Raw genomic sequence first — 12,698 nt, forward strand, 5'->3', positions numbered from 1 at the left:
TAAGTGCATTGATGCCCTTCAGTGTAGAGCTGCAGTGTTATTCTTGGAGTAGAAGCTTTAGGAGCTTGAGATTTGTCACACCTCACATTCAAAATGTCAATCAGTTATTTTCAGGTAATGAAATCGATCTATTGTATTTCCGTGCAGCTCACAGGATGTCTTCAAGCTCCGTAAACATTTTCACTTTTTTTCTGACATGGCCAAAATTAAATAGTGATTTATTGTCAGCATATTACAAGGAAGCTTATCAACTGGAAGTATATTCTTTCCATATTGGCTTCCTCTTAGTCATTTAGAGAAAATCTATTTCTGTAACATTTTAGATATCACCCCATAATCCTTTTGCAGATATTATTGAACACACTTTTAGATGCCTCTGGACACATCTGTTTTGTTTTTATATGTTTAAATGTTAAAAAAAAAAAACCTACTGGGCACTGCTGGCTCATTTCTGTAATCCTAGCTACTCAGGAGGCTGAGAGCTGATGATCAAGGTTCCAATGCAGCTAATCAAGGAAGTGTAGGAGACCCTTATCTCCAATTAACTATCAAAGAAACCCAAAAAATCAGAAGTGGATCTCTGGCTCAAGTGGTAGAGCAGTACCCTTGACCAAAAAAGCTCAGGGACAACTTCCAAGCCAAGCCCTATGCCCTATGACTGGCATAAACAACAAACAACAAAAAAAGAAAAAAGGTAGTTTTAGGTTTCACAATCCAGTTTATCTATCAAAACACTGAATAGAAGAAACATTGAACTTCTCTGATGTTGCAGCATTTATCTAGCCAACCATAGTGAGAGTTCAGGAGTAGGGGCAGGCCTTTAGAATTGTCCTAATTCAGAGCAAGTACACATTCATCCTAGTGCATCATTAGACACAAATATCCCTTCAACACTGTCCTTGACTCTGGTTTTCTCAGCTGTCTTTAGGAAAGAGCCAAAAAAAGAGTTCTACAATGAAAAGTTTACCACCAACATTTCTGGTAACTAGAAGAAATCTCAGTCACCAACCCAATAAATTTAAGAGTATTCATGTTTGTCATAGCAGTTTTACTTAAAATAATATACCACAAAATATAAAGGTGTGCAAGCAAAGAATTATAAACAAAGGTATTTTTATAACTATAATCAAAATTATTATTAATAAAATCTTTATTATCTCTAGACTGGCAGTTGTATAACTAATATCTTAAACAGATGAACAGTAAAATACATTACAGAATGTTTATACCACAAGCAACTCTGCATCTATTGAAGACAAAGGGAATCTTTATATACTATTCTGGAAGGTCCCTCATAATATACTATGTAGGAGGAGTTGCAGAAAATGTGTTTGGCTTGAAGTGATTTCTATCCTTTTTTGCTAAAAACAAGAAACTTTGAAATTACATATGATGGAAGTAGTCACATATGAGTGTATTTTCATGGAAAATAACATAGAAGAATTCATACCAGAGACTTAGTATAAGTTATTTATAAGATTGCTTGGAGATTAATTGTTCCCTTGGAGTTTTTTTCTTATTACATTAGCACACATTTTTCAAAAACATGGAAACAGAAAAGAGAGATCCATGAAACTTGGTGTTTTTATGTGCCTTGGCAAGTATACATGAAGGATTTTAAAGCTCACTGTGGATCTGAGAAATTATTTGTTTCCTGAGTTAAGTACTATCTTCTTCAGCTCTCAGTGGTTTTAAGCAGCTGATCACTGTTTCTCCAGCAAATGTAAACATTTTGATAAATTATACATTTTATATAGCTACAGGATGAGGGAAACATGAGCTTTGTAATAGCCAAGATAATCTCTCCAAAGTCTAGTAAAAACATTATTGTGCCGATGAAGAAAGTGAAGGGAAGTTACACGAGTTGTTCTGACCACAATAATATTGTCCACACAGAGTTGAATATTGGTTATTCTTTCTTCTGTATCATGAATTCAGTTGTAGCAGCGTGTGCTCTTCTGAAGTCATTCCTTCAACTCTTTTTCTCCCCATTTATACAATTCTATTCTCTATTACAATGAATTGTGTATGATTGTTTCAAATACTCACTCCCCTTCTGTAAAAGAATTGCATACACTTGGAGTACTTCTGCTAGAACTACATCACCCAGTGCGGTCCTACTTGGCTCTGTGACTTGTTTTGGCCAATGTATGTAACTGACTATACAATACCTGTAAAGAAACGTTAAAAATAATTTCAGCACGGGTTTTTTCTCTCTACTTTAAGAATAATGTGTCCCAAATAGGGACTAGTCCTTCATCGTGTCCATGGGTTAAACAGATGCAAAAGGCAGATGGGCAGCAATTGAACTGTAACTGATGAAAGATAATGTGAGTGAGAAACAATTTTGGAAACCACAGATATTTGAGAAATTGTTTGCACACAAAAGCTAATGTATTCCAAACCTGTTGCTTTTCCCATTCCAAACATTTTTATTCCAAAAAATAAAATATGTAAATCATATAGTAGTAATTTCTATTGAAAAGCTTAATTGGTCGCTTAGTCTACTTTGAATTACTTCTTTAAGTAATAAGTAATGAAATAATAAAGTCTTTGTGCTTATTAACAAAAACACACATGACCTGACATCATTTCCTGTAACTCTCTTCCTTGCTCATGCTATTTGCTTTTACCTTTCTCTTTACATTCAGAGATGTCATTTGGATTCTCTGCCTGGATCTACAATAAGCATATGCTTCATTACCTCTCAAAATCTTTTCTTCAAAGAAAGTTTTAATGAGCAACTAAAATAACATTTGTTCTAAGTGCTCCTTGTTGTTTTTATTACTTAATGCTGTTTTACTTTCAAAGTGGTTTTTGCCAACTGATATTATTTTTTTTTCATTCACTATTTGTTGTTGGGTTATAACCCTGACAGAAAAGAGAATCTTCTCAGTTTAGTTTACAGCTGCTACTTTGCGATATAGAATCATACAAGACACATGGCAGATAACTGGTGAGGATTTTTGAATGAATGAATGAACATTATCACTAATAGTCAACACACTGGTTTTTGGATTGTTTACATTTCATCACAATGCTAGTATTGTCTTTAATGGGACTTGCTTTATTTGCATGAAATTGCAATTAATAATTCAAATAAATAAACTTTGAAGAGTGATTAAAATAAATCCAAATATTTTGATACATTCTATGAAAACCTTAGTGTATTTTGAGCCACAGTTGTTTGACAATTTATCTTGACCCTTAACTATATTCAAGAGCAGTTTAATAAGATTTAAGATTTAAGGGAATAAGTAGAATTTAGATAGGTAAAAGAGATGAACAGAGGTTCAGAGAGGGAAATATATCTTATTCATTTACTTACTCTACACCATAAGGTCTTACTAAAAGCAGATATTTAATAAATATTCGTTGAATTGAACTGAAATCTAAACCTGTGGTACCAAATGTGCAATGATTATTCATCACTGAATTTTCACAAAAATGTTTGATTCTTGCAGACATAGAATCTGGCAAATGATATTAGATCTTCACAAATATCTATATTAATATCTCTATAAAGGATAGAATACTTTACATTAGAATTGATAGTTGCTTTTGTATCCCTACTGCATTTCTGTGCAATAGGAAAGTATACATAAAACCTTGTTGAAACATATTTATTGCATAGAGTTTTGTAATACTCGTAGATTTTTAGTCTAGATTTCATTCTGATGTATAAAGCAAATAACACATGCTAATACATTACAATTGAAGTTGTGTTTACGAATTATTATTTTAATATATTGAAATGGCAGAGACACATCAATTAAAAGAAACACATATGACTGACAGAGGAAGTTATAAATGTGTTTATTTAGACTTGGATAATGTTTAAAGCTTGTTTCAGCACAAATACTCAAGTGAAAAAATTAGTGAGTAAAATACCAACTTCTGCATTGCCATCAATAACCAAATGAAGAAGTGGTAGTGCTGAATTTGTACTCCTATATTACAAGATTCTTTCCATTTTGACAGGCATATAATCTCATATATTTCAAAATTCTTATATGTCTTGAATTTGAGTTTAGGATTCCTACAATAAATATGCAATGCACATTATATAATATTACACATGATAATTGTTATCATCCTCCCCACCTCTGGTCCTTAACTGTACCCATACCTGAGCTCTTCCCTGCTCTAGAGCTCCTGCCAGGATAGCTGGCTACTCCCTTCCTCCACCCAAACCTACATCCACACTGATCTCATTACTACCCTTAGAGCCTCTTATTGGAGGTTTGCTATGTGCACAGTAGTACAGTGTATGCTAATCAGAGAAATAAGTGAATGTTAAATCTAAGACCTTAATCCAGTTAAAGAAGAGAGTAATGTCTATAATCTTCTCATCTAAGACTGATGTACTCCTAAAATATAGTTAACCACATAGTGCAAACAACAATGAAATAACTAATGAGTGCTACCTCATGTCAGCGTGATGGAAGTTCAAGTGAGATAAGCCTGGAGCTTAGGTAATTGACCAACCAGTTCTATAAGAAGAACTTGGATGTGATCTTGAAAGAAATGGGGAAAATTCAGATAAACAAATAATGAATAGAAAGGGAAGCATGGAAGTGAAACATCTGAAAAAAAAAACGAGGAACTTAGGCAGATGATAAAATAAAACATTCTTACGTAATAATAAGGTGAGCATTACTGTGGAAGTTTTATGACACAAAATTCATGAAGACTCTTGAACACAACACATGTCTATTTTATTTTGGATTTTTCTGAGCAGCAATTCTCTAAGAAAAGGTCTAGAAATACAGATGACTGAAAACATGTTGTTGAAAAATTTACTTCAGGTCTGTGATGCAGAAGACAGGCTTGGGTATATTATTAGGTCAGCCTGGATTTTCTACATCAATTGAAGGATGTTGGCAGCAAAATGGAATCAATACCAAAAATCAGTCAGAGGCTATATCTAAGCCTGTAAAGTACATACAGGGAAGGGATAATGAGAATCCAGGCTTATTATTGTGTAGTGAAATCTGTCAAATTGGTCTCAGACATATGCCAATGTGGTCTGTGCTTTAAGAGGCTAATTGGAAAGGTTGTGTTTTTTTTAATCTCCAACTTTAGCTTGAATATTAAAAAGTTGGTTTAGAAACAATTTTCTACCAGGTGCTGGTGGCTCATGCCTGGAGTTCTAGCTTTCAGGAAGATGATATCTGAGGATTGTGGTTCAAAGCCAGCCCAGGCAGGAAGTTTATTGAAGACTCATATCTCCAATAAACTAGTCAGAAAAAGCCAGAATGACGCTGTGGCTCAAGTGGTAGAGTGCTCATCTTGGACACAGAGAGCCTCAGGGACAGCATCCAGGCCTTGAGATCAAGCCCCCAGGACCAGTAGAAAACAAAAACACAAACAAAAAACAACCACCAATTTTCTTCTAAAATATGTATGGATTACTATCTCAAATGTAGAAGAGTATCTGTGGGAATATAGTGGCTTGATCATGGAAGGGTCAGTTCTCACACACAAGTTCCTTCATAATTATATCTTTTACCTTCTAACATGTTGACCTTAGCCAACGGTTGCAGATTCAGTTATAAAATGGGAGTAAAGTCAGTATCTACTCATAAAATTATTGTGAGATTAAATGTGGGTAAGGCCCATGAATACATAGTACCATGCATGTCACATACAAAAGGTTATAATTTCTGTCTTAATTCTCTTCACTCTTCTGATCATTCTGGATACTACTAGAATGTATACTTATCATCTAACTTTCATATTTACCTTTAACTTTACCTCTAACTTTCATAATACCTATAGCAGCCTAACTAAAGTCTGTGTTTTCTGTCTATTCTTCTGCAACATCTTCTTTAGTTGGACCAAACTAAGCAGATGGTACGTTTTTTCAATAAGTTCCATGTTTGCTGGGTCCACGCCAATCACTTCATGGAAATTGATCAGAATGATCACTACTACCCTAAAACTATTGTAAGATTCTTTTAGGCCTTCTCCATTTCTGTCCTATTTTCCTCATGATCATGTAGACATTTAGCCAACGAATAATGTGCACATTGCCACCCTTTATGTTCTTAATTTTTGTGGCCCATTGCTATGGCTCCCAAAGAACTTCTTAATGCTAATTGGGTTGCATTTCCTATGATGGAAATATATTATAAGTGTGTATGAAAATGTAACAATGAAATCTATCCGTCTTAAAAAGGAGAAGATGGTTAGAGCAGGATGAAGGGTATGAGTTTGATCAGGATACATTGTATTAATTTACATATACAACGAAGTCACAATGAAACTTACTATGCAATTAATAGTTACTTTTAGAAATCCTTTTTTAAAATGCACTAATTTAAGCTAAGGCTCAGAATATATTATGAACTTCTTTTTTTTTTAATTTTATTTTATTTTATTTGAGAACATACTGTACAGAGGGGGTACAATTACATGGGCAGGATAATGCATACATTTCTTACCAAGCATTGCAGCCTCCTCCTTTGTTTACCCTTCACCTCCCTTCCCAGCCTCCCCCCTCCCCCCACCCAATTATACCCCCCTCCCCCCCCCACACCGACATTGTAAAGTTGGTTTTGACATGACATTTTGTACTTCTCATTGTTGCAACAGGTCCACCTGAATCCTTAAACGACTTGTTTTTCCCCATCTCCTCCACATGTTACACTGACATCAAATATAGTGAAAGCGGGGGTTACACTGTGGGGGAGGGACATACAAAGCAACAAAGAAATAATCTTATAAATGCGTTAGAAACACATGCATGAAAGAAACGAAAACATTAAAATACATATTTAAGGGTTCATTTTCCTAACATCACATTATTTACCATAGCTAAGATATGGAACCAACCCAGATGCCCCTCAGTAGATGAATGGATCAAGAAAATGTGGTATATATACACAATGGAATTCTATGCCTCCATCAGAAAGAATGACATTTCCCCATTTGTTAGGAAATGGAAAGGTTTGGAAAAAATTATATTAAGTGAAGTAAGCCAGGCCCAAAGAAACATAGGTCCCATGGTTTCCCTTATTTGCAATATCTAGTATAGGTATGAGTCAAGCGGAAAAGGTCAGATAATGTGATGAACTTCTTGGCTCTGAATCACTTGTCTAAGTTTGCTTCCACCTTAGTCAATCCTGCCTCCTAGTTATCAGCTACTCTGTCCCACGCAGTGATCACAAGTATAATACTCCAGGGAAACAAACATTTTTCGAATATTCTGACCAGCCAGGCACCGGTGGCTCAAACCTGTAATCCTAGCTACTCAGGAGGCTGAATCTGAGGATTGCAGTTCAAAGCCAGCCCCAGCAGGATAGTCTGTAAGACACTTATCTCCAATAAACCACCAGAAAACCAGAAGTGGTGCTGTGGTTCAAGTGGTAGAGCATTAGCCTTGAGCTGAAGAGCTGAGGGACAGTACCCAGGTCCCAAGTTGAAGCCCCATGACCGACCAAAAAAAATATTCTGATAATAGTACTTTTTCTGACATAATTAGGGTATATAAGCTGTATTGGTTCCTATAGGACTCAGTTTCTATAAAATTTCACACCTGTTTGTTCAAAAAGATGTATAATAACTTTTGTTATCTCCAAAGCATCAATAATTCTGAACGACTTTGAATGACCTTTAATATTTATTATTCATCTTGATATTTAGCACAACAGTTTTCAAGTCCTAAGAAAGCCACAATTCTCATGTGTATGATGTGGATTTATTTACTGGTGTTATAACGATATATCTCTTTTTTTAGAGTATTTCAGAGTTATTTTGACAGAAATATATATCTGTGAATCTCTTGAATCAAAGATTTAATGTAACTATTATGGAATACAAAAATGTAAAAACAACACAACATATTCAAGGAGACATACCTGTAGACTCATATTTTAGTTGAAAATCAACTAAACATTTTTATTAATTTTTTATTGTGAAAATGCTGTACAGAGGGGTTACAGTAACATGAGTAGGGCAATTAATACACTTCATAGTTAGCATTGTTACCTCCTCCTTTATTTCCCCCCTACCATCACTTCCCTCTCCACCTTCCCAATCCCCCCACCCCCAACCCAATATTGTAAAGTTCGTTTTCAATATAGTGTCCTGTACATTTTAATAATAATTAATTTATCTTTCTTCTGCCGCTGTTGTCTTTTGTCAACTAATACAAAACTATGTAATAGCTCAAATCATTGCAGGTAGAAGAATTATGTGTAACAACCAAGTCAACCTAAAGTGTAAAATCTGTGATTCTCTTTGAGAAAAATCAATGCAGTGTTGGACAATGAACAATTCAGAAAGTTTAGTGTGGAAGGTGGCTATTTCAATAGCACCACTTTTGAATTTGAAGCTGATAATGATGTAGATTTACAAGTATGATGTTTCTAGCTTCATGGGGTAACTAAGCAGGTAAAGCACCTGCTTAGAAATACCTGAGTTCAGGGGCTGGGAAGGTGGCTCAGTGGTAGAGCACTTGCCTTGCATGCCTGAGGCCCTGGGTTCGATTCCTCAGCACCACATAAGCAAAAAGAAAAAAGCTGGAAGTGGCGCTGTGGCTCAAGTGGTAGAGTGCTAGCCTTGAGCTGAAGAGCTGAGGGACAGCGCCCAGACCCAGAGTTCAGGCCCCACAACCAGACCCCCCCCCAAAAAAAAAGAAATACCTGAGATCAATCTCCTATACAATCAAATATATATGGCCTATTTAATAAAATGTGACATATTTAATAAAAATGTACTGAATATTAATGTGATCTTAGGCTATTATATATGACAATTACTAGAATGACAAAATAATTTAACATGTAGTTTAAGGTGGTAAAGATTTTTAAAAAACCATTACCAATAAATATGGCTCTAAGTAATGCCCAGTATGCATCAGAAGGCAATTATAGATAATACAGAATTTGAACTTTTGTTTCTTGCTCATTATATCTCAGAGCCACATTATAAATGAAAGTAAAAGGCAATCACGGTTCTGACATAAACTTTTTAGTTAAATCAATTTATGAAATATATTTGATGATAGCTAGAAATACTATAAGAAAACTTATAAAAAAGGAAAAATTGTGAGTGATTGTATACTAATGATTCAAATATATCAAACTTTGACCTGTAACATCTAACATTCCTCTCCAGTTGAAATTTTCATCAACCAAGAAGTAAATTTTCACAGACTTACAGCCAATGGAAAATGTCTTAATGTGAAAATGGTTATAGTTCTTCACTGATATGTATTCAAATGTAGTGAGGTTTTTATTTTTTCCATCTCAGACAGTTAGCTAAAATTTTGGCAAAGAAAACATCTCTGAGAAAATAGTACTTTACCCAAATAATGCGTATTGGAATTTCCCAGTAAAATAGATTTACATCAAGTTATGCTGTGTCTTTGAAAAACCAGAACACAGAGACCCCATCATGTGGGTAAGCTCTGAGACCTACAGAGCTGATCCACTGAGAGGTAAGGACTAAAAATTACCTAGGAGATGGTGAGGATAACACTACCAGATGCCACAAGGCCAACTCTTTTATCCACTGGAGTGTCAATCATGCTTTTCAAGTATTTGCTAACAAGTTCATCTGATGAGCTTGGAGAAGGCGTTAAGACAATGCAAAATATATGTGAGCAACGTACTTAATATGTCAAAAAAACCCAAAACCCTAGTCCGGTGCCTGAGGCTCACGCCTGTAATCCTAGATACTCAGGAGGCTGAGATCTGAGGATCCCAGTTCAAAGCCAGCCCTGGCAGGAAACTCCGTGAGACTCTTATCTCCAATAAACCACTTGAAAACTGGAAGTGGTGCTGTGGCTCAAGTGGTAGAGCACTGGCCTTGAGCCGAAGAGCACAGGGACAGTGCCCAAGTTCAGAGTTCAAGCCCCACAACTGACCAAAAAAAAAAAAAAAGAAAGAAAAAAAAACCCTATTATGATTAAGGTTGTTACTTGTGTAACTAAAACTTCAGGACTAATTAATCCCAGGCTGTTATGATGAAATAAAATAAAAACAGAATAATCCTGGATCCACCATTCAAAAAAAAAGTTCAATCACAGAACCATTGTCATTCTAATAAATTGCATTGTTATTTTCATTCTGAACATTTGTAATGGCATTTATTTGTGCTAAATTTGATCTCATGGGATTTAAATTGTAATGATGATTGCCAAGACTTCTTTGAAGTCAGACTTGCATTATTCAGTGAATTTTCTGACTTTCAAAGTCATTTTGGAACATGCCAATTAATTATGGAAATTTTCCATCATATGCAAAAGTGAAAGAGTGGTTTAATAATTTCCCATGTGGTTATTATCTGTAATTACATTACAACACTATTCAAATTTTGTGATTTGGTTTCTTTCATTCTGCTACTCACTACTATATACATAATTTCACTCTATAATAACTCAATATACATCTCATACAAACAAGACCTTTTTAGCAAAACAACAATGACATTATTAGCTCTAAAAAAGAACATATGTAGCTTTCTGTTTTTATAAGAACCTAAATAACCTAGGAACCTATATAAGAAACCAAAATCTTTATATAAACACCTGCTTTTCAAATGTTTAGTTATCTGAACTATTTTTTAAAATTTTATTGTAAAGTTGATGTACAGAGGTAAGGAAATGAGTACAATTCTTGTTGAACATTCTCCTTCATATTCTCCCTCTCTCCCTTCCCTCCCCGGTTCTCCTCCCTCCTCCTCATTGGTAAAATTCATTTCCAACATAGTGTCTAATAAGTATCCTTGCATTGGTTCACCTTTGTCCTTTGTCTCACCATTTCTGTGATTCCCCTTCCCATGCCCAAATAAGATAAACTTATATACAAGACAAAGAGTACCAAAATCAAAAACAGTCTGGATTATACTTGTTTCAATAAATTCCTTGGGCTATTGCTCTTTCAAAAATAATGAGCAGATGCCCAAGCAACCACATGATATAATGCTACTTTAAAAGGTTTAAACTGAGTCAGTATCTCTGTGTAATTTTAGCCTTCTTATACTTTGAAGATCTTTTTTTAGAAGGTGGCATTCTCAAATTGTCCCATATTTGATCAATAAAACTCCTTCAATTTGGCTAATAGTTAGACTTTTCCCTATTTTATCTTAGGTTCAAACAACATAATTGTATGTGTGTTTTATTAAGTATAACTTTAACATGAGCAAAGTATTTTAAACAAGTGATTTCGTTATAATTCCTCACACAATGACTATGGTTTCCTAGGACCTGCTTTTCTTTTGTTGTTGTTGTTGTTGCTCGTGAGGTTTGAACTCTGGGCTTGGGCGCTGTCCTTGCGCTCTTCAGATCAAGGAGCGCGCTCTACCACTTGAGCCAAAGTGCCAGTTTTGGTTTTCTAGTGGTTTATTGGAGATAAGAGTCTCACGACTTTTCTGCCCAGGGTTGGCTTTGATAGCTCAGCCTCCTGAGTAGCTAGGATTACAGGCATGAGCCACCAGCGTCGGGCTGGACCTGGTTTTCTTGGTGTATGAATGAGAGGTTTATAAAGATCAATGTTTAGGTCCTAGTGTGGGAGTCTCTAAAGGCTAATCTCTCTTCAAAACTGCTAGTGGGTTAACAAGGCTTTATATAGATTGAAACACTTGACGTACTCCGTATCATGTCCTGTTTCTCCCATCTGCCCTTCACATTTGTTAATCTCTCATGAACATATTTCATCTTAATTGATATTTCAGTGTCTCTATTCAGAAAACCTATCTAAAAGCAATACATAAATAAATAACTTTGGACCTTGTGTTACTTGTCTACCTGATTTGATTGCAAGAATAATCTCTGAAAATTATATGCTTCCTTACTTATGCATATCTAGTCTATAAATTCAGACATAAATATATGCTTTTCTTAAATGGAAAGAATAAGGTGATTTTTTTTCTTTCTGCTAACTTTCTATTGACTCAACATGAATTCTTTGATAACACAGTATTAATCAGAGTACAGCTGATTTTATTTCATTTATTTATTTATTTATTTTTGGTCCGGTCTTGGGGCCTGAACTCTGGGCCTGGACGGTGTCCCTCAGCTCTTCAGCTCAAGGCTAGCGCTCTACCACTTGAGCCTCAGCGCCACTTCCAGCTTTTTTCTTTTTCTTTATGTGGTGCTGAGGAATCGAACCCAGGGCCTCAGGCATGCAAGGCAAGTGCTCTACCACTGATCCAACTTCCCAGCCCCAGCTGATTTTAATTTTAGGGCCACAGTATAAACTCTGCTCTATATGGTAAAGGAGCTAGAAAGGATTTCTAAATGCTTAGTAAGCTAATCATATTTTAAAGAGCTAGTTACTTTCTTTGTATTTTATCTTCAATTGATACTAATTATGGTTAATGGTCATTCTACCTCTAAATTTATGGTGTCAATTGTTTTATAATAATACCATTAAATTGCCATTAACTATAAAATAGTGATGTAATTCTTACAATGTGTTTAAAATGTTGTTTCAGTGCATAAATCTATTACAAAACATAATTGTTTAAGCTCTAAAAGATGTCATTAATATAAAAAATAGGGCCTGGGATTGGAACTTGGTCATAGAGCACTTACCTAGCAGATGCAAAGCACAGAGCTCAATCCCCAGTATTGACTGAAAAAAAAAATTGAAGTTTCAAGATGCACATATGACCTGTGCAATTATTTTTTATATGTAGACTAGAGGAGCCTAAACTAGAAAAGGGACAGGAGAAGATTTGAAATGATG

This window comes from Dipodomys merriami, unplaced genomic scaffold (genome assembly GCF_024711535.1).
Source record: "Dipodomys merriami isolate MVZ:Mamm:240054 unplaced genomic scaffold, mDipMer1.0.p SCAF_1, whole genome shotgun sequence".
Taxonomy (NCBI): domain Eukaryota; kingdom Metazoa; phylum Chordata; class Mammalia; order Rodentia; family Heteromyidae; genus Dipodomys; species Dipodomys merriami.